This window comes from Epinephelus lanceolatus, chromosome 8 (assembly GCF_041903045.1).
Source record: "Epinephelus lanceolatus isolate andai-2023 chromosome 8, ASM4190304v1, whole genome shotgun sequence".
Classification (NCBI taxonomy): domain Eukaryota; kingdom Metazoa; phylum Chordata; class Actinopteri; order Perciformes; family Serranidae; genus Epinephelus; species Epinephelus lanceolatus.
Window position 1 is genome coordinate 39,274,638 of NC_135741.1, and position 23,872 is coordinate 39,298,509.

General features: G+C 41.0%; 1 protein-coding gene across 2 annotated transcripts in view; it reads left to right on the forward strand.

The window, feature by feature from the left end:
- Window positions 1–10,986: 10,986 nt before the first annotated feature.
- The window catches only part of LOC117258645 (protein FAM110A), a 33,551-nt gene continuing 20,665 nt past the window's right edge, over window positions 10,987–23,872 (forward strand). Inside the window, exon 1 of one of the 2 annotated variants that reach the window (XM_033629705.2) lies at window positions 10,987–11,092. The gene's annotated coding sequence lies outside the window, so the exon portion shown is untranslated. Of the gene's footprint in view, window positions 11,093–20,626; window positions 20,646–23,872 lie in introns of those variants that run through there. The other variant, XM_033629706.2, reaches the window with a different exon arrangement.

Genomic DNA, 23,872 nt, shown 5'->3' on the forward strand with positions numbered 1-23,872 from the left:
AAAGTGCATGGCACAGTGGTTATTCTTACTATATGAAAGCAACATCAGCAGAACCTACTTTTAAATGTTAGAGGATCATAGTTAAGAAACAAACCAGCATCCGAGGTGACTACAGATGAAGATAAAGGTAGAGTTTATCTTTCACCTGATTAATACACACAGTGGTACCGTTCCTGTGCGTTGGATGCATAGATTGATTGTAAGGTATTTTCAGGTGTACTTGCAAAGTGCTTCCAAGAAACTTCCAGGGCAAGTTGTATTTAGTAATGGTGTTGTCATCCTTCACAGTTCTGAGAAAAAAGGAAGAACTTGTGTTTATTATGTATATGTATGTACATTTATTGTGCCACCAAAAGCTGGTATTTTAAGCCCAAACGTGATCTTTTCATAACCATAACCAACTGTTTTTGTGCCTAAACATAACCACATGTTAACCACAGCATTGTAGAAATGTAAAAAATTGTAAAGTTTTAATATCTTTGCTACATGAGAACATACAAATATTACATATCAATGGTTTGCAGAATTGTGTAATCCATTTATTCTGGTGATTTGGTTGCTGCTGAATGTGTAAATAATCAACTGTTGGCTAACAAGTTCACAATGACGACTTTAGAAAGTGACAGTATGTCAGACCTTCTTAGAAGGAAATGCTAAAGACCACTGTAAAATATAATTCACCACTAATGTGCAGTAATGATCAGACACTGTATGAGCCCTCTCATTATACTCTACCCCCTGCTTTACCGCGACCACCTAAATTATTTAAATCTAAAATTAAACAAAGAGGAGTTGTGCATAACAACCTCATAAAAATTAAAACCTCTTCAGTGACAGAAAGACAAAACAGGAGAATTAAATGCGGACTGTTAAATATCAGGTCTCTATCGTCTAAAGCAGTGTTATTAAACGAATTAATATCAGATAATCATATTGATTTACTCAGTCTCACTGAAACCTGGCTGTGTCAAGATGAATATGTCAGTCTCAATGAATCCACTCCTCCCAGTCATAATAATACCCACATTCCTCGAGGCAGCAGCCGAGGAGGGGGAGTTGCAGCCATTTTTAACTCTAGTCTGTTAATCAGCCCTAAACCTAAACTAGATTATAATTCATTTGAAAGCCTCGTTCTTAGTCTTTTACATCCGACCTGGAAAACCTCGCAGCCACTTTTATTTGTTATAGTGTACCGTGCTCCTGGCCCGTATTCTGAATTTGTATCTGAATTCTCAGAGTTTTTATCCAGTTTAGTTCTTAAATCAGATAAAGTTATTATTGTAGGCGATTTTAACATTCATGTCAACGTTGATAATGACTCCCGGCTACCGCGTTTATCTCATTATTAGACTCCATTGGGTTCAGTCAGGGTGTACATGAACCCACTCACTGTTTTAACCATACCCTCGATCTAGTTCTGACATATGGAATTGAAATTGATAACCTAAAAGTCTTTCCACAGAATCCCTCGCTATCGGATCATTATTTGATTACTTTTGATTTCTTTTTACTCGATTACATGCCACTCAGCAACAGTTACTATACTAGATGTTTATCACATCAGTGCTGTCGCAAAATTTAAGGAAAAGATTACTCCGTCGTTAAATTCAATACCAAGTCCCTCAGTAACAGAGGTTTCCTGTACCAACTTTGATCATTTTGTCGATAGCGCCGTAGGCTCGCTGCGAACAACACTTGACTCTGTAGCTCCTCTTAAAAAGAAGTTAAAAAAGCAAAGAAAGTTCGCTCCTTGGTATAACTCTCAAACCCGTAAGTTAAAACAAATATCGCGAAAATTTGAAAGGAATTGGTGATTGACCAAACTGGAAGAATCTCGTTTAATCTGGACAGACAGTCTCAAAACTTATAAGAGGGGCCTCCGCAATGCCAGAGCAAACTATTACTCAGCATTAATAGAAGAAAACAAGAACAACCCCAGGTTTCTTTTCAGCACTGTAGCCAGGCTGACTGAGAGTCAAAGCTCTATTGAGCCTTGTATTCCTTTAGCCCTTAGCAGTAATGATTTTATGAGCTTTTTTAATGACAAATTTCTAACTATTAGAGGCAAAATTCATGACCTCTTGTCCTCAGATAGTACCTATCTAACCTCAAACACAGCTGTAAGACCTAATATATATTTAGATTGCTTCTCCCCAATTTCTCTTCAAGAATTGACAGCAGTGATTTCTTCATCTAAATCATCAACGTGTCTCTTAGACCCCATCCCAACTAGGCTACTTAAGGAGGTCTTTCCTTTAGTTAACACTCATATATTAGATATGATCAATATATCCTTATTAACAGGTTATGTACCACAGTCTTTTAAGGTAGCTGTAATTAAACCTCTACTAAAAAAGCCCACCCTGGATCCAGAGGTGTTAGCCAACTATAGACCAATATCTAATCTTCCCTTTATGTCAAAGATCCTTGAGAAAGTAGTCGCAGACCAGCTGTGTGATTTTCTCCATGATAATAATTTATTTGAGGAATTTCAGTCAGGATTTAGAGTGCATCATAGCACTGAGACAGCACTAGTTAAAATTACAAATGACCTTCTGATTGCTTCAGACAAAGGACTTGTCTCTGTACTTGTTTTATTAGATCTTAGTGCGGCGTTTGACACAATTGACCATCAAATTCTGCTGCAGAGACTGGATCACTTAATTGGCCTAAAAGGTTCTGCACTAAGCTGGTTTAAATCTTATTTATCTGATCGTTTTCAGTTTGTTGACGTTCATAATGAATCATCCTTACGTACCAAAGTTTGTTTTGGAGTTCCGCAAGGTTCTGTGCTCGGACCAATCCTATTTACTCTATATATGCTTCCTTTAGGTAACATCATTAGAAATCACTCTATAAATTTCCATTGTTATGCGGATGATACTCAGTTGTATTTATCGATGAAGCCAGAAGAAAGTAATCAATTAACTAAACTCCATAACTGCCTTAAAGACATAAAAACTTGGATGAGCACCAATTTCCTGATGTTAAATTCAGACAAAACTGAAGTTATTGTTCTTGGCCCCAAACAACTCAGAGACTCTTTATCTGATGACATAGTTTCTCTAGATGGCATTGCTCTGGCCTCTAGCACTACCGTAAGAAACCTCGGAGTAATATTTGATCAAGATTTGTCTTTTAATTCTCATTTAAAACAAACCTCACGGACTGCATTTTTTCATCTGCGTAATATTGCGAAAATTAGGCCTATCCTGACCCGAAAAGATGCAGAAAAATTGGTCCACGCTTTTGTTACCTCTAGGCTGGATTACTGTAACTCTCTATTATCAGGTAGCTCTAGTAAGTCCTTAAAAACTCTCCAGCTAATTCAGAATGCAGCAGCACGTGTACTAACAGGAACTAAGAAACGAGATCATATTTCTCCTGTTTTAGCTTCTCTGCACTGGCTCCCTGTAAAATCCAGAATTGAATTTAAAATCCTACTGTTAACTTATAAAGCTCTAAATGGTCAAGCTCCGTCATATCTTAGTGAGCTCATAGAGCCATATTATCCCACCAGAACACTGCGCTCTGAGAACGCAGGGTTACTCGTGGTCCCTAAAGTCTCCAAAAGTAGATCAGGAGCCAGAGCCTTCAGCTATCAGGCTCCTCTCCTGTGGAATCATCTTCCTGTTACGGTCCGGGAGGCAGACACCATCTCCACATTTAAGACTAGACTTAAGACTTTCCTCTTTGATAAAGCTTATAGTTAGGGCTGGCTCAGGCTTGCCTTGTACCAGCCCCTAGTTAGGCTGACTTAGGCCTAGTCTGCCGGAGGACCCCCCCCCCCCACCCCCATAATACACCGGGCACCTTCTCTCCTTCTCTCTCTCTCTCTCTCGTATTCTATTACTGCATCTTGCTAACTCGGCCATTCTGGATGTCACTAACTCGGCTTCTTCTCCGGAGCCTTTGTGCTCCACTGTCTCTCAGATTAACTCATATCGCAGCGGTGCCTGGACAGCGTGACGTGTGTGGTTGTGCTGCTGCCGTGGTCCTGCCAGATGCCTCCTGCTGCTGCTGCCATCATTAGTCATTAGTCATACTTCTACTGTTATTATACACATATGACTATTGTCACACATGTATACTGCCAGATATTAATACATACTTTCAACATATTGTACCACAGTAGCCAGAACTATAACTATAATATTGTTACTTTCAATAATGTTGTTGTAAGCTACTGTCATTACCTGCATCTCTCTCTCTCTCTCTCTCTCTCTGTCTCATTGTGTCATGCGGATTACTGTTAATTTATTATGCTGATCTGTTCTGTACGACATCTATTGCACGTCTGTCCGTCCTGGAAGAGGGATCCCTCCTCAGTTGCTCTTCCTGAGGTTTCTACCGTTTTTTTCCCCCCGTTAAAGGGGTTTTTTTGGGGAGTTTTTCCTTATCCGCTGCGAGGGTCATAAGGACAGAGGGATGTCGTATGCTGTAAAGCCCTGTGAGGCAAATTGTGATTTGTGATATTGGGCTTTATAAATAAAATTGATTGACTGAAATTGATTGATTTACTGTATGTTACTCCCTGTGTAACCAAAAACAGTTACTGCAACTGATGACGTTGTCTCTTCCAGGGACCTCTCAATGATTTCCTCCTCTCTGAAGTCCAGCAGTTCGACTGAGGGTCAGAGTGTGAGCCTTCATGAGCTTCCTTCTCCTTAAATGGAAGTCATTGAAAGGACAATCGACCAGCACAGGTGGGGCTGTAAACAATCATCAGCCTGCTGTTTCACTGGCTCTTTATCTTTATGTGAGGCTGTGGAAAATATGTTACTCGGTGGGGGAAATATTTATTATGTTACATAAGAAGGGCAGCAGCAATGTTTATGATGGTAATTACAAGCTTTCTGGCAAATGCTCAAGACGCTGAACATTAATTGATAATCAGAATGCTTGGAGCTGTTTCAGTTCAAAATATGTGCACTATGAGAGCTTGTGTTTAAGGTGTGGGTGTTTATGGGGTGTATTTTGATGCCCAGGGCTCAGGTAGCAGATAAGATAGATAAGACAGTTGTGTAACCGGAGAAATTAGGACCTGCCAACCCTCACAGCACTCAAGTTAGAAGGAAGTGCTCACCCCTGCTGCAGACTTGCTAAATAAAGGCACAGTCACAGTCAGACACCAAAGTTTTGTGACAAGCAGAGTCAAAACACGTTCTGTCACGTCTTATTTCAAGCTTTCTCTCAGCACTCGTTCACCTTAATACATATAAAACAATGAAAACTACAGATACAGAGAAAACTCTGTTAATTTTCATTTCTTTATCCTCTTCATTGCAATAGCCGTGGCCAGATGCATTATGATTTTGGGTCTTGTGAACGTGATATCTCAAGAGAATTCCTTCAGATTTGGCACAAATGTCCACTTGGGTCAAGTTTTGGCCATTACCCAAGAATTTATACACTAATTAGGACAAAAGTCCACACAAATGTCTAATAGCATAAAATAAAATGATGACATTTTATATCAAAGGTCAAATTCACTGTGATATAGCATGATCTGCAAAAACACTTTTCTAGCCATAACTTAACATCATAACTCAGGTACAGATGGGGAGACATTTGGTTGGAGACTGAATTGGTGACACTAATCTTTGGTGTCCACCTTGAAACTGTGGTGACTATATAGATCCTCTGTGCTGCCAGGGTTAAAATGTGTGTGAAGCATCAGTGTTTTAGAATTTATAGATTCTCTGCAGCAACATCCGTATTCAAAGCATTGTCATCTGTTATGGGACATACTACTGCAAGGTGGTAATTGTAGTTCTGACAGATATTTAGACTGAATACAGGTTTTGCGTTTCCAGACAATATCTCTGAACTTCACTGCTAAAATGTTCTTTTACCAATAACACAGCCAGCTTTATGCAGAAAAAAAGAACAAACAGTACTGTCTTCACGTCGTCTGTTTGTATGAGTGTAAATAAGTCATTTGTGAGTAATATAATAATCCTAGAGTATTTTGTGTGTGTCACAGTCTTATAACTTGCATGTGACAGGGTGTTTTTGCCTCTGTTGGGTGACAGCAAGGCAAAGGTCAGCTACCTCAGACCCTCATCAAAGGTACATTCCCATTAGCCTTACAAAATGCCCTGCAGTCAAGCCTAAAAAGGATGTGATGTCACTGTTCTGTTGTGGGTAATAAATAAATTTTATACAGAGCATTCACAAACTGTTCTGTTCTGTTCTTGTTTTAATCAACGGCTTACCGAGCACTAGGGGACCAAAATCTCAGGGGTCCACCTGACCTTCACCTGCAAAATGTCACTTGAAGAGACAAGTACCAACCAGGTAGAGACTTAAAATGACCACAGATAAACACAGAACAACTACAAAGAGACACAAGAAAGCCATAAAGAGACACAAAAGTATTAAAAAAAAGATGCAAATTAGCTGCAAAGAGACTCACAACAACCATGAAAAGGGGCAAAACAACCATTAACAGACGCAAAATGACAACAAAGAGACACAAAAAATGATACAATCTGAAGGAGCAAAACAACCACAGACACAAAGTGACCACAAAGAGACACAAAACCCCAGAGGCTAAACAACTAGAAAGCCTGTGTGTCTTGCTTCTATGTAGAAGAGGTGGAGGGGCCTTCTGCGCTTCCGTGCCCATGGGCCCATGGGCACTTGTCTCACAATCTGCCTATGGATGACACACACTAAAATAATACATTTTCCTAATACAGAGCATCAGTGTTTCTATTTGCACATTTGCATGGTAAAAGCTGACTGAAAGTGAACTACGAGTTTCAGCCCAAAGCATACTAGATAGAGCAATTCTCAGCGTATAAGTGTAATGTGGGCAAACTTTATTTCACTGCCACAACAGCACTATGGGAAAAATGCAGCTCCTTCATTCATTCATTTGAATGGGACTGGGGCTGGCACAGTGGAGGTGCCAATGCAGACGGCTCCAGTAAAAAAAAAAATTCAACCCAGCTCAGATTTCTTTGCAATGCAATGCAGCGTCATACTGGCATCCTTTTGTAGTCGGCAGGATGCTTCGAATCCTTTTCCAGCTCAAGTTTCACTTTATCAATTGATCAAAAAAAGTAAGCAAATTACTGTACTGTAAATACTGTCATGCACAAATCAGCAATAACAATGTAACATTAGCTAGCTAGTTAGCTACTGAGACATCAGCATACTTATAATGGCAGGGCCATAATACATTGAAACAGCATTAAACTAAGATAATAGGATGGTTACCATTATTCTTACATCTTTATTATTGAAGAAAAGTTGTGGGTTTCTTTTCTTGCTTGTAGAGCCATCTTTTTTTCCTTTAACACAAGTATGCCTCAGCTTCTGACTGGAGAGCCATATAGCCCACTTCGTGCTCCCTCTCTATCCCAACATGAATCGGGACACCCTACACCATTGTCAAGAAATATGTGATTACATTGTTGATTATGTCCTTAAAATACAGCAATTTTAACATTATGAGACTTTTTTCATGATAATGAATGCTCTTTTAACTCATGAAAAGTGCATCTGACACACAGGGATTTATGGATAATGGAATTTTTATTTATTTTTATGAGCATTGAAAATGGAAGATGAACATTAAGTGAGTGCTCCTGTTGTGTTAAAAATCCTCCATGTGGCCTTTGATTAAAAACCGAAACAACAAAAACAGCATCCCATGTATTATAGAATACACCTCGAGTACACCTGCAATTTGTGCCAGTATTGTTTTTATTAAGGTAAATGAATTTGACTAACTGTAATTGCTGGATATGCAAAATGCATTTTGTTTGCATTGAAAATGTTTTTAGATGTTTAAATAGAAAAAAGAATATTTGTGGAGCTCTTTTTTTTTTTTGGCTGTGTCAATTTTTAGCATAGGGTGCATTATTTTTAATGTTTGGTTTTAAAGTAATCCAAAAGTATTGAGATTAGATTACCCTTTTCTAATCCAATGGATTACGTTACTAATGACAAATAATTCTATGTTATTTATTCAGTAACTGACTACATTTCAAAGTAATCCCGACCCAACTCTGTGACCATGTCTTTGAAGGCTGTTCACCACACACTGCACAGTGTCTCATAGTGGATGACATTGAGTCAGGTTCAAGCCAAGTTTTTTGACTGACAACAAAATGAGGGGGCTGAGTTTTACCAAACACACTGTGGTGGGTAGCAGCAAGCAATGAATGGATCACTGGTCTACTGGGCCTACTGGACACAGGCCCAGAGGCCCAAAATGTCAAGGGCTTCCTTGGCCCTCACCTGCACAATGTCACTGAAGTTAACAAATTACCATTCGGCAAGCCTCAAAATGACCACCAAGACACACAAACAGACCACAAAGAGACACAAAACGACTGCACAGAAACACAAACAGACCACAACCACATAATGATTACAAAGTGGCATACAAAGATGATAAAGAGGTGCCAATGAACTGCAGAAAGACAAAAAGTAACTCCAAAACAGGGCAAAACAACTACAAGAAGACACACAATGTTCGAAAAACAAATTACCTCAAAGAGACAAAAAATGACTACAAAGAGATACAAATAAGCACCAAAAGACAACAAATGACCAGAAAAACTTAGACAAAACAAGACATAACATTAACACAGACACAAAATTACAACAATGACAAAAAGAGGCAAACTCACCACAAAGTTTGTGTCTGGTGGGGAGGTGGTGGGGCCTTCTGCATGTCTATAACTAGCGACCCTTCATCTCTTAATCAATCCATGTGTAAACCAACTCTAAAAGTTGCAGGTGGTGGATTGATGTGTTTCAAATTTCACCAGTACAAACAAGAGATTCAGAAAAGGATATTTGCAAATTGTGTAAGGACAGAGCTTGGTGAAATGTTTTTTCCATCCTGACAGGGCTCCAGGAAGGGAAAGGTGACACTGTGCTGCTGATACTGCCTAACAACTGTGATCGTCTTTCTCTTGATCTTTCTTTCCTTCTCTATACATGCTTGTGTTGTCAAGATAAGTGGTCCAGTGTGGGCATCACACAAATGAATAAAAGTTTACAGGTGACAGGTCAGACAATTTATTGTTTGTTTTACATAAAGTAAATAAAATCCTGTTTCTCACATGAACACATGTCTGTTAAATCCATAGACACTAATCATCCACCACTAAACACCTGCAGCTATAATGTGATTGTGCTATGATCGCCTCACACACAGCTCTGGGCTGCTCTTTGATGTGTGGCAAGTATACTCATTGCATCATTCTCACTCTTATCGACACTCATCCAGACGTTTAGCCTCTCCTCTTTAATTCAAAAGAAGACGTGCAGAGGAATGACACTTTGGTTTCTGGGGAGAAGAAAACAACGACTGTCCTCATGGGAACAACATGGTAAGTGTTGTTTCCTCCTCCGCACGCACGTGGAGGGAGACGGGAAACACGCTCCTCTCTCCTTAAAGCTGAGGTCATCCTGAATTAGTTAATTAAAGCAGGTTGTTGCCAAAACATTAGATCATCCCCCAGCTTGTTTTGTCATTAGCTGAACCCGAGCCCCTCTGCTGGCCCCATCTCTTTGAGAAGGAGAACATGAAGGGGGCAGATCAAGCCTTCGTTTTGGAGTAACTGCTGTAGAGCTGTAACCTCACTAACTTTCCTGCTCATCATTCAGCTTGAGCTTTAAATCTTTTATTTTACTACAGGCTGAGAGAAGTTGTATTCCTTCATATTGTATTTTCACTCATTAGAAAGCCTAAAGTAATCCTGTAAAGGTCAACTGAAAGTTTGGTTCCTTATTAGTGTATTGTGATGAAGCATATTATCCCCACAGGAATAAGAATATTGTGGTGGAAATGATCATGAAATAGTATAGTAGTAACATAAAAGGTTAAAAAGGACGGGATCCACAGGCTTTACACTCCCAAAGTTCAGTTCATTGACTGTTTCAGAATACTTCTCTGCTGTGATAATACAGTGGTTAAAAAATATACAAGCGTGCCACTTAATACGCCACTGTCCACAATCCTTATGCTTTTTTCTCTCTCACACAAATCTTTATTTTCATTCTAGTCCAAGTTTTTTTTTGATTCAACTAATTAAACCTTGACATTCACTAAGAACAAATAATAAAACAAAAAACTAAATAAACTCGGCTATAAAATAGATGTCAGATGTTTCTATAGAAATTGCAGTTATTTCAATCCAAATTAAAGCTGGGTTGAATATAGCCTTGGAGGGATATATTCACTAGGATTGTGAAGTGTATTTTGTTGCATTTAGGCCTAATTGGAATAATAATTCTTATTGAAATATCCTAATGGTTAAGTCCATCATATTAAGGTTTGTTCTTGTTTGGCCTGGGTACAATACTTTATTGAAATTATTTATTAGAAAATTATCATTACAATTTTTGTGAAAAAATGTTTTGATTCCTCCATTTTAATGCTGTAATCTTAACAGCTGAATATCACTGTACCAATTAAACTGACCTACCTCTAATCCTATTAATTAGTTCTTTGGGAATGTTTCCCATTATACTATTTGATTTTGTAGATGTTGAATAAATTGAATAAGTGCAGAGAATGTTATAATACTGAGTGCTGAAAAGAAAAGTCTGTTCAACGTTCAAACGATCATTTTCTATTGTGTTCCATGCCTTTATTCTCGCGAGAAGAAGTGGTTACCAAGGTAGCGGGCACGCAGCGTTCTCCAAAACTGTAAATGTCCCAGGCTGACCAATGAGGGGAGACCCGACCGTACCAAAGTGGGGATCATTTTAGGGGTGCGCTAAATGTCTATCTTAAATAAACGATATTATAAAAGGAATTCAGCATTTCAGACTCACTAAATCGACAGTTACTCAAGCAGATTAATATATTTATTATTTTAAAGGTTGTATTGTGTTTCATAAGCGCACATTACAAAGCCCAGGTATTTGTTAAAGTGCGGTTGGAGTTCATATATGGTAGCAGCCGCGCCAACATTAAAAGTTTCTGTGAAAGTGAACACCGTCTGTCGTTAACACAGCCCATAATACAAACGTTTGTTTGTATCTTTCTGAGAAATAACCGCTTCGACACATTTCTTATGAAAATTAATACACCGTCCTCCAAAAAGAGCTGTAGACATAGGTGAGTTGGTCTTTTTAATGAAAGTGGTCACGTGGAACAATAAGTGTGGTTTTTGTTGTAACCATAGCATTATAAACGTTTGCAAAGCTAACGTTAACTGAAAAGAAAAAAGAAAGCAAAGGCTTGAGGTGACTTCGCGCACCTTTGCAGTTGGTTAAATATACCTTTGAAATATTCAGTCGAGGGAAGCCAAAGTAGTTTCTTTTTAAAGTGTGTTAACGTGGCTGTTAAAGCCAATAATCTTTGCCTTCATTTGCAAAGGATGCTATCTTTAACGTTAACATTAGTGAGTCAAACATTCTCTATAAAGTTCATGCCCCTATCTAGGCTGCAGTGGGTCTGTAGTCTCTCTGAGACCCTCTCAGCTCGTCTGTAATCCCTGCAGAGATGATTTTACTGGGGAGGTGATGTTGGGAAATCAGGCCCATGAGCTGCGATTCCCAGAAGAGTGTAGAAAGATGTGAGCTAACATGATGCCTGTTGCATAAAACGAGGAAGTCCACTTGAGTACTAGAGGATGTGAGTCTAGTCTGGTTATAAGGTCACACAAGGCTTCTCACTATTTGGCTGTTGCAGAACTATGAATTACGTGTGACACCCAGGTTTTTACCAGGGGGAGGAAAGCTTGTGCCTCCATCAGAGGAGGAAGTTGAGGCCATAGATGTTGAATCAGATGTCCTTTCCTGTATTCGCCTGGTTGCCTTTTCTTTGAGTCAGCAGGTTCAGTCTGGTGTCATCTTTAAAATCATGTTTTTTCAGCAGATGACTACACAGGGAGAAATTCTATGTTCTCTTTGCAAGGAGGTCAGAAGTCAGCTCCAGCTACAGAGATTTAAAGGGATAGTTCAGGTCTTTTGAAGTGGGGTTGGATGAGGTCCTTATCCATAGTCAAATGTATTACATAGTGTAGATGGTGGTCTGCATGCCCCCAGTTTGGAGAAGCAGGCAGGATTATCTGCGCAGGAGCTAAGCAATGTACTGCTGTGGACGGGGGCAGGAACAAAATGTATTCTAGCCACCTTAAAAAGTCCCCCATAAAAAAAACAATAACAGTTTAAGGGAACGCTATATTTAGAATATTTTCAGAAATTGACTTTGTCTCAGACAACCCTTTTTGACAGGGAAGACGTTACCAGCTTCAGTTCTGTGCTCTGGTCAAAGCCACCAGACTCCATAGTCAAAAACTGTAATTTAACCTTGCTGAACACGGGAGCTGCTGCTCTACTGCTGCCTCAAGCAGTTGGTTAGTTTGTGTTATTGTGTAACTTTGGTGAATCTGAACTAATCCTTTTAAATGTCAAAGTCACACAATAACGCAAACTAAATAACTGATCAAAGCAGCAGTGGATCAGCAGCTCCTGTACTCAACTATGTTAAATCACTGCTCAATGGAGTCTGGCTTTGAAGAGAGCGATACAACAGCTTTAGTTCGCTGTTGGAAATTACTGTCTGATGGCAAGGTGAAAATATTCTAAATACATTGTGCACTTAAACTGATAATGATTTTTTTAAGGTGGCTAAAGTACGGTTTCTTGCTGACCCTTCCGCAGCAATACATTAGGCCCGTTTCCACCACAGGAACTTAAGGGTAATTTTACGGGGCCGGGGCCGTTGGTGCGTGTCTCCACCGCAGGAACCACCCCCGAAGGACAGAGTTCCGGAACTTTTACGGGGGCTAAACAAGTCCCTGCCTCGGGGTAGGTACTCAGAACGGCCCCGAATGACTCCCGGCTGGGGCTTGGGGATTACTTGGTGTTGACTGGATATACTCAAGGAGGGATGTGACGTCAACAGAAAGCAACAAAATAGCCGGCATTTTTAAAACTCAGCAGACGAGGGTTAGCTCATTCATATAGCTTCCTCCACCGTGTAAAAAAAACTCACTAAATGGCCTGTGAAAAAAATATTCTTTCCAGCAGATATCTTAGTTACAACATGATTGAGCTAGCAAAGCAGTTTTGTGTTGCTATGTGTGGTATTTATTCAGTTTTGGGAAATCACGATGTCTAGAAAGCATCAGTGGCTGCAGCTGACAGGGACAGCTAACAGCAGCAGCAAAGCTAACATCAGGACATCATCTGTTAAAAGCCTCCCGTTGTCGGATACGACATGAAACTACTCCAGATAGCTCAATCATGTTGTAACTAAGGCATCCGCTGGAAATTTTTTTTTTTTTCCACGGGCCATTTAGTGAGTTATTACAGACACCACTAAGGGCTATCAGCTAACAGCGTCTGTACGTCGCCCCGGTAAATGGTTGCACAACGATTACGTCACATCCAGAGCCCGTAACTTTACAGGAACCTTCCTCGTACTCCGCTCTCTCAGTGGAGACACGGCGATTGAGAGAGCCGAGCGAGAGGACGTTCCTGTAGTAGTTCCTGCCCCCCAAATAGTACCAGGAACTTCTTCAGTGGAAACGGGCCTATTGCTTAGCTTTCATATCATTACTCCCCCCCTCCTCACTAAACTGGGGGCATGCTGACTGATATACTGTAATACACTGACTATGGATAAATACCTCATACACCACCAGAAGACCCAAAGAAACCTTTAATCTAATATTCTGAGTTAGATTTGAAAAAAAGATAAAATATAATGTGGGAAAGGTAGACTATTTATTTTGGCCTAATAATTGACTCATACTCACAATAGACCTGCAAAAGCTGTTCACCTTAGGCAACAGCAACAAACACACCACCTTGTAATTTCCATTCTTAATCATTCCCAGGCCAGGAATGTGCATCCTGCAGTGTAGAAAAGTCTGTTTGCTTGTCAGTGTGGAGTCTTTTTTATGGGCCCCTCAGTGAGAGAGTGTTCAACTTGGGGAAAAACAAGAAAAACAGTCGGCTGACTCTATTTTTCATATCTAAATGGAAAAAGCGTACTATGTTTCAAATGTTAATAACAGTGAGTGACAGAGTGCATACTGTATAGCAGTGGTGCAGAACTGCCTACTGTTATTCACATACATCTTTTGAAGAATTCACAGAGACTTTGTTTCCTTCATTTAGACAAGGGGGAAGAGTATGGGTTTGTGATGTCTGGAAAGAAGCTTATGGGGGTTTCGACTGAAGACAGGGACCCACCACAACCCACTGGTGTCCTGTCCAGGGGATGTATCAAAGCAGGAGATGGGCTCCTGCTTATGTAATTCATTTGGAAGATGCTGGATGATTATACTCCACTGGTAACATAGCCTTTTGTCTAATTTAGGATCTTAGATTAGGTTGATCAGCAGCTATGCAATGCTGTTGGGCAAAATCATTTAAAGCCATGCTTAAATACTTTTGATTAATTTTACAGTGAAACAAGAATTATAATAGAATGAACACAAAATGTCATCTCTTCATTTTGAATTATTTCCAGCCATGAGAATGACACAATAGCTGGTATTGTTTTCACCTTGTGAGTCTGTGTGTGTGTGTCATGATGGCACCTATTGGGGGCACCTGTCGCAGCAGGGACTACCAAAGAAGCCATTTGAGTATTTTTCTAGGTGTTTTTGTGGACAGATTTTGTCAATGTGATAACATTGCAACAGTGCAAGATAGAGTCACAAAACTTCGCAGATGTGCTCATGAGATTTAAATAAAGGCTGATTTCCAAGATGGGCGTGGTCTGAGCAACAGGGCTGGAAATATTGGAATAGGAGGTCAAGGAAACTATAAAAGAAGGATGGGTCATGACTGGGGATGTTCCTGGTGATAATTTCCCTGTCGCCTAAACGAAAATTTTCATTATGACTAGTCGACTAGTCTAAAAAAGGGAAAACACTCAGAAATCAGTCAAAATTTAGCACAATTTATTAAGTATTTGAAACACTGTCCCAATAAAATATTGTGTGCATTAAGAGCCCTTTGAAGCCTTTAATCACAATCTTCAACAACCACGTTGGATTTTTTTGACTGAAAAATGCTTCCTTGTTGTCCTTGTTACTGGTCTCCAAACAGATCATGGCACTGTCCATCGACTGTATATAACCTTAGTTCACCCAAGCCTGTTTGATCCAGTACATTATGATGCACGACCAGACGGGGCAGGTCTGACCTGTTATCATTGACCAGATGTAAATTAACCAGATAACAGATTGTTGCTGTGTAGTGTGTACTTACAGCAGGTGTGTATTTGATTATCAATGAATAACCAACTTCAAACTGTTAGTGATATTAAATAACATTTAGGAGGGCTAACTTTAGCTAGCTTTCTCCTTAATGTTTCCTGTTATTGTCATGATGCTATGCTAATCTCCAAATTATTATAAATCTGGACCTTTATAATTTACAAATACCTGTTACTTTGTTATCAATAAACTAAGTTAGCATTTGCACTTTGTTTAGCATGAACGTAAGCCAGCTATAACCCTTTTTGAGATGTTCTACATTACTACATCTGGAGAACCATTAATGTCAGTAAAAAATAATCCTTGTGAAGGTGTTAAAGAAACAGATAGAGAGCTGCGGCGTAGATGAATGATAGCAAATGTTACAGCCTTTCTTGCTTAATTGCTGTTATGACTTAAGTGTGCTAGCTAGCTAATATAGGTTAGCTGACCAGGGTGAATGTAAATCACTGAGGTGAACTGTAAGGCGTTTGGTAGCAGTGTGGTCAGTGATAATAGGTTGGACCTTCCTAGTTGTACTTGCTGTGCCCACCCCATTAACTTTAATAGAAATGGCACCAAAGTCTGGCACCAATGCAAAACCTTAATGCTCCCCCCCTCGCCCCTGAGTGCCCCTAATGATAACTGCTGAAGCTTCTATGAGGAAATACTTGTTTGGGTTAAACAATATAAATCAAGAGGATAATAATTTTGTGGCAAACACAAACACATAGTTAGCAGTTATATTAGGGGTGTTTTTAGATTTTCAGTTTACTCTCCACCAAGTCACTATGTCTGAGGTTTGGTTCATGAGGTTTTCTGTCTTAGGCTCTCAGAACCTCTGAGAGATCTTTTTTTTCTGTCTGCCCATCCTGTTGTTAACTTTTCAGTATTTTGGTCCTAGTGGTGTGAATTTAGCTGGCTAGGGAAAAAATGAGGGAATCCTTTCTAATTGGTAGATGTCAGTGGCTGTAATATTACAGTTTGTGCTTAACATAGCTGCCACACAGACAGACATGCTGGAACATTTAATTTTGACTGTTACATCAGCCTGCTGTGATTGGCATGCATAATGGAGTAACTAACCGCTGTTGCTAATGCTGGTGATGTTCTCTGTTTTCTCTCAGCTCATCCTGAAGGTCTATATGACACCAAGTCTGTGATTAGTTGGAAAATATCATATTTTCCCCACCAAACCTACATACCATGAATCACAATGAATAGCCAGCAAATAACAGTGTGGCCTTGGCTAGACTGTGCTCCACTGGCTGTGGCCTATAATATTACAGCCAGCAGCATTGTTGCAGAGCAACATAGGAAACTGTGTTTGTTTTTTCTTTGCAGAGTGCAAACTGGCCATTCTCAGATGTTTCACTTCAAAATGCAGAGTTTTCCCAGGATTAACACAAGGCGAGTTTGGTTGGAAAGTTGTGTTAGTAGCTGCCACAGTCAAATCCCACACTGCACTTGTTTCAGAAATAAGTGTTTGAATGACTCAGAGGTCTTGTGGCTTTAGTTCTCACACCTACTGTCTGGCTGCTGTCAGAGTGTTGCGTTATTTGGCTGACTGTGACAAGTCCTGCTTGTCTGTCACGGTGTTTCACTTGCTGTCTGTCTTTCTCCACTGTCCTGTCTCTCTCTCTGTCTCTGTTTGGCTGTTGTCCATCTGGTGGTGCTATCTGTATTTGGCTGTTACTGCTGCACTGACGTAGCTTTTTGTGGTTTATCTGCACTACCATGAGGTGATGAGGTCATTTTATACTGCCATAAATGTTTGCACCAGGCCAAGTATTCTGCCCCCCTTGGCCAGAGTATACAACATAACCACATACACATAGAGCCACAGCTACAAGATGGCATTATGCATTGCTTTTCAAAGCACTTATTTAATGTGCATGCATTTTTGTGTATAGGTGTAACATCCATTGATTCACATATAATCGGAAATAAATAAGATGCACATAAAGTCATAATCCTCAAGAATTTAATCGCATAAAAGTCAATGTTTGATAGTTTTTATTGTCTGCATTTATACTGCTGTAGCCATTGAATGTATTTACACTCAATGGTTAATAAAAAGTTTACAACAATGGTGCAGCAGTGGATTCAGATGGCCTGAACATGCAAAAGGGATTCACAGGAAATAATGCGTGTATGTGCTATAGAGTTGGGCGATCTTGTCCATATCCTATCGTCCTATCGCCATCTAGTGAAATCGCCGATGAACGATGTCATCGCCCGGGGGGGGGGGGGGGGGGGGTCATTACGTGTCGCCGCTGAAACGTTCACTTATAGCCTCTCTTTGGCGTTTGAGCAGCTTTATAAAACTCTTGAACATGTAATGGCTCCTTAATTAGCAAGTTGACTTTACATAGACGGCATATCTTTTCAATTTCTCCTGACACTGTGTTGTTTGTTTTGTTCACCACTCCGCGACATGCGCGTTAAGGCCCGAACATACTCGGGCGGAACATACGCGGAACGGACTCCGCGGAGGTTCGCGTGGACTCAAAGCGGACGTCCGCAAGTCCTGTGCACGCAAAGCTCAGATTTTACGACTGCGCACCAGTGACTGCTCAGCATGTATTTTTCACGTCGCGGGGATTTTTCACGGACATTTTTACAGGAAACTACAACGCGGAAGTGCGCTCGACTATGAAAGCCCAAATGACTGTGGACATTCCTCGCGGAGTCTGCTCTGCTTATAGTACGCCCGAGTATGCTTGTGTCGAGCGGGTGGAGGCGTTGAGCCCCCCTACTTTGATTATACAGAATGTGCCTTTTTCGGGGCAATGGGCGGCGTGTGTGAGCAAGTAACAAAACATGTATCTCAGCATGTGACGTAGACAGTGACATGGGAGGCGAGCCACGGCTAGTCAGTCCTTTGCCGATTCTCTCGTAAGTCAGCCCGTCCTTCACACCTCTTTGTTTGCGAGGGCAAGGAGGGTACGCAATTCCTTGTTTCCCCAGTTGCTCATCTTTACAGTGTCTGTCAGGTTTGCGTTTCCCTCTTGCTACTAGTACTAGCTGCTCGCTAACTCCTGCTATCAGCTGTTTCTTGTTTATCCACCGCAAGTGGGTCGCACGTGTGGCATCATCAACAGCTCTTCCCACAAGTCATCAACATCCCCTCCCGCGACAGAAGGCCGCCTCGTTCTGTTTAAACCAAAAAGGAAGGTTCCACCAATATGTCTACCCTACGAGGCGGAAAATTGGGCACCTCGGATGTGTGTCTAAACGCTTGCAGCTTGCCGGCAAAACGGCCCAACATTTGCCGAAAATCTGGCAGTGTAAAAGGGGCTAATGACAACAGCAGGAAACGAATGTTTGACTATCGCATTGCATCACGTAACATCGGAGCTCTCTGTCCCCACTGATCATTAAATATACACTTCTGTTCATCATGTAAACAAACCATGTAATCATCAGCTGTAGACTGGAGAAATAACCACTTTAGTAGATTACTTGCTATCTTCCTACATTTTGTAATTTATTTTATACTTTTTAACAGATTACTTTTGAAACAGACAACACATGGTCTACTTAAGCAATATCACACTCAAGCTCGTGATGTTATACTCGTATATCGTCACGGCTGTGATTTGGTCATAGACATGAGGCCGCAGGCCGAGTGCCGAAGACAATCACAGACAACAAGCCGGGTTGCAGCGAGGGCTCTGTGCCTGCCAGACGCTGCCTGCACAGCGCGTGTCCGTCGGACCCGTCGCACACACCCGACAGGCGCTGAGGTGGCATGCACTGTTAGTATCGATACTTTTGTAAATTAGTATTGTATCCGGATACAGCGTTTGAGTATCGATACTTTTGACAACCCTAGATCTGACAGTATGTTGCTCCATTGTTTTCTGCTCTCCATGGATGGCTTCCAGTAGCTTTTTAACAAGCTCTCAGACCTGCAAGACAAAAGGTATATTTTAGGGCCCGACTCCTAATTAGAAGACTAACTTTACACATAGGCTACGTTAAAACAACATCATACCTGTGCCCACTCACTGTCATGATCTCCCTAGCTTCAAGACCCGCATCTGACAGCTTCTGTATGGCAGTCACCCTGAGGCTGTGATTGGTGTAGATAGCTCTTGTCCCCGCCTCTTTACACATCTTTGGCAGCATCTGTGCGAGTGAGTTTATTCCCAGTGGAGCTTTAGTGTACCAGATATTGCCTGTGTGAGCTGCTGTCATCCTGGGCTTCAGATAAAAGGCATTTGCATCTGGTGGAAGTTTGAAAATACTTTTCCAGGGATACAACGCAACTGCTGACCTAACTGACACTAACCGTCAGTTTTGATTTGATTGTTGATTGCAATCAGCTGTGAGGCGGAGTGATACATACACAGTGAAATAACCGTGATGTTGTACTCCAATATCGTCACGGTTTTACTGTCTCTCGACCAATCAGATTGCAGGGCCGGAACTAACTGTTGTATAAATTGTGATTATTACTGGAAATGACATACAGTATAGCCAACAGCAAGTAGCATGGCTTGTCATTAGTGATGGTCATTAGGTTAACCAGATATATTCAGCTACCTGGCAATCACCCTCCAGTCAGCTGTCACCTCATTTTTTTTTGTACTCAGATAAGAAGGTATTATATAGATAATGCCCCATTTTATCTTTATAACTCAGCTGTACTTTGTCCATTGCAGAAATTCTAAGGTGAGCAGCAGGAATAAAAAGAAACAGGGTGTCCAACAAAAGCTCAGTACAAAACGACAGTACTGTGTCACCTGCAGCAAGTTAGGACACCTCTTCCATCAGCTTCAAATCCAAAATATTGTCAATATGGTACAGTATTTTCTTGAGAGACTCTGCCATGTCTCCTCTCGTCACCCCAAAAAACACACACCTCTGTTGTATTTTCAACAGAGTAGCTTGGTAATTTTTGTTTTCTGCCCCTTTGATCAAACTGTTATAGTTTCAGGAGACTGTATAAAATAATTGATGGAGCTAAGGTGACATTACCCATTGGGCTGTGGACTCCTGTTTTAAAGTCTTGATATACATTAGCCGGAAATGTAATACCAACAGTGGTAAAACCGGAGAGGCATGCTTTTGTATCAGCTGACTTCATTATTTCCACTTGATATCACCAGGACGTGATGTCTCATTTGTGAAGACTGCAGTTTGCATTCTTGCTAGCTTTACAGTCAGGTTAAGTCCTCTCTGGCCTAAATATCCTAGACAGTAGGAGTCATGTGGCTAGGGTTCCCTTCTGTCATTGGCCCTGTGCAGTTTGGGCAAGTCTCACCCTGAGGAATGAGGTCAGTGTGACTCCTTGCTTGTCCTGGCAAGCTGTGTGTCTGTCTGGACTGAAGGTCACCAGCTCAGGACTCACATGCAGATCCCTCACATGCAAACAGCTTGTCTTGTGGGACTGATTGAAGTTGTGACCTGAAGACATACTGACGGCACTTTGCTCAGTGAAAGGTAACGTAGATGCATGATGTTGGTGTCCTGCAAAAACCTTTGATCCTTTAAGTTTTCAGTGCAGTTGACAGATGAACTGACCTAAACATGAAGAAAATTGTTTTTTAAAGGGCTGGCTTTGAAATGCATCAATTTAACACTGTTTTACTTTGTTCTACTTTGTTGTGTGTGTTTGCCAGGTGAAGGTGTTTGCTGCTATTTATATGCCAACAGACCACACACAGAATCAGTGATCATAATTGGGTTTAAGGCTTAAAAACCAGACAGTAAAGACTGAATCAATGATGACTGCATACGGTATCTGGTTTGATGAGTTTGTGTGTTTTTGATACGTCACAGTGTGTGTGCTCATCAGTTTGTTTTCTTTAATCCTTACACACCCAGAACGTGTGAGCTGCAAGAGAAATTTGCATGTGTGTGGGAATATGTGTGGGTGTGTTTGCTCACGTATTTTTAGAGGATATCCCTTGTCCACCATCTGCCCCACCCTTCCAAGACAACCAACAGCAGTCTGGATGCCAACCTTTCTTTCATCATGCCCTCCTTTTTTTATTCCCAGAAGGCCATGCTTTCTCACTGCAGTGCACGTGACAGAGACTCTGCCCTTTGACTGTCGTCAGTGCCTCTGGCTGTTTTGAGGTTGCTATTTAGCAACATGCTTCTTGTTAACCATCATTTACCCAGCCCCCCCACACTGGGCCCACTGACCTACTAACCGAACAAACAGCTTTAAATGTGTCTGTGTGTTACAAATCCCTCCTGTTGTTGTGTCACGTTGGGATCACAACACTTTCGATACATAGCTCCAAACTGTCTGCAGAGGTGATGAACACTACTGAAAGAAGCAGTTGTTTTATTAATACATAAAGGACATGTACTGTGTACCTTAAACACAACAGACTGATTCAGTGGTAACATAATTTCTCTTGAAAGTTTCAGCGGACTACATTTTAGAGGGACACTTTATTTTCCAAATACAGTGGAAACAGTGGGCGTTTTTTGTTGTTGTTGTTGTTGTTGTTGTTGTTGTTGTTTTTCTGAAAGCCGAGAGTTAAAAAACGTTCACCTTTGGGGATAAACACTGTGCTTGTCACTGTCACTTCAGCTGTTCAGTCACAGTGGAGGAGGGACAAATACTGTGTAGACAAACCATTACATCTTACATATACAAGTGCTGAACCCCAGCATGTTTCAACCTTCCCCTCATCCAAAGCAAGTACTCTAACCAAGGAAAACACAAAATTATGATACATTACGATAACAATATGATCTTATATTTTCCTCGTCTCTACCTTGTGTCGACATGTTCACTCCTGTGGATATTCCTTATCATAGCAATCAGATGCAACCAAAGCGCTCCCAGGTGGGCGTTTTCTGAGGAACAACTGGCATTTTCAGCTGGGAAAAATGCTTTGGTGGACAAAGAGCCTCAAAGTGATCATTTTGGGATGTTGCACACATGTGAAACTAAGACAGTGAATTTCAATATATTAATATAATATTGAGTAGAACTGAACCCAGAAATAAAATTAAGACAGGATACCACCTGCAGTTCACCTGTTTGATCCAGGCTAGGCTGAGATCATTTTGCTTGTGAGGACATATAAGTAGCATCCTTCACTGTGCCAGGAGCATCTGTTTAGGTACTTCACAGTAGAAGAGGGTATCAAGTTCATTTCAAGGGCGTAGAGGGACACATGTCACTGCTCTCTGTGAAACTTTAACACACCCTATTTACATTGACTACAGAGTTTTCTCTGCTGCGTGGCTGTATGGTTTGTATCTGCTATGTTTGATTTAAAGGACGGCCATCAAGGACTTCGACACATGTTGTAATGTTTAAACAAGCCCAAAATATTTGCTTTGTCTGTTAGCAGCACGTTTGAGTATGTGAAAGTCAACATACATTGAATGTCAGCATTAACCAGGCCTGAAAAGAAGTCCCTCTTGAAATTTGAATTTCAACTGCCATCTGTTATCATTTGTGTAATAATCATAATTTACATGGTCGAATTCAAGACATGAATTGCGAATTTGAGCAGATAAGTGGACCATGAGGCAACTGCTTGTGCTCGTCACCTGCTTCATTACAGAGAAGCATTTGTGTTCATTTTCTCCACAATCTCCAGATTGTTCTCACTGAGCTCAGTCTGATTTTCTCATGGGATTGATTCCTGTTTGCTATCTTGATTCCTGTTTGGTATCTTCACCAGCTGAGGATGCATGGTGACAGAGAGCAGGCCTGCTTGGGCATGCCAGTGTGAAATGTGAGCAGTAATGTGAGATGTTAGTCTGTTGTGTCCCTGCATTCGTGGAATGTGCGTGCGCACTGGGTGACGGAGCTTATGATGTTGGTATGAGAGAAAGGAGCTGGAGCTGCAGTAACTGTACACCCCTCGCCCTCTCCAGTGGTCACTATAGAAAGATATTTCCAGCTGATGAATCAAAAAAAGGAATTGTGAATAAAGCTGATTGAGTGTGTTTAGTAAACATCCAGTGAGGCGTCAATATAAGACTCATTGTGTGGGTAAGTAAGCATCTGTGCATCATGGATCACAGAGTATTTGGCCAAATGAGAAGGCACCACACACTCACACTAATACTCTTAATCCACCTGCCTCCTCTGTGTCTCCGAGTGAAGGTGTGTGTTCCCATGGAGGTGCTTTACCACTGCCAGGGGGCCGGCTGGGATCTTCACAGGGTATTGTGTTGAAATATTTCCCCCTGGCACTGATATCTTGTAGCTTTCTATAGATGTGAGAAGGACTGACAGAAGAGAAGTATGAAAGTTGAAGAGAGGAGTAAGTCAAAAGCTATAAACAATAATTTCAAAGGCAGAAAAGTGAGGAGAAAATATTGGATCTAGTAGAAGAAAAGTAGATGTTTTGCTGAAGTAGTAAAGAGGAAGAGCAGAAAATATATGAGAAGAGGAACAGAGATGATAAATATGTGATTATCACAGGCCCAATCCTTGGAAGGAGGGATGGAAGGGAGTGGAGGAAGGAAGGGAGGAGAGTGTGATGGATGGTGTGTACAGAGGTAGAGAAGGTGTGGAAATGTGTTGACCCAGCTGAAATGTTTATAGTCCTATCCCGTCGACTCCTGCTGTGTTTTTGACTTCAGAGCTACCAATTGCTTTTCCTCCACAGTGAGGAGTCCGAGTGGAAGTCCGCTCCCTGCTGCTGCCTCCGGAGAATCACTGACCACTGCATGCGTGTGTGTTTCAC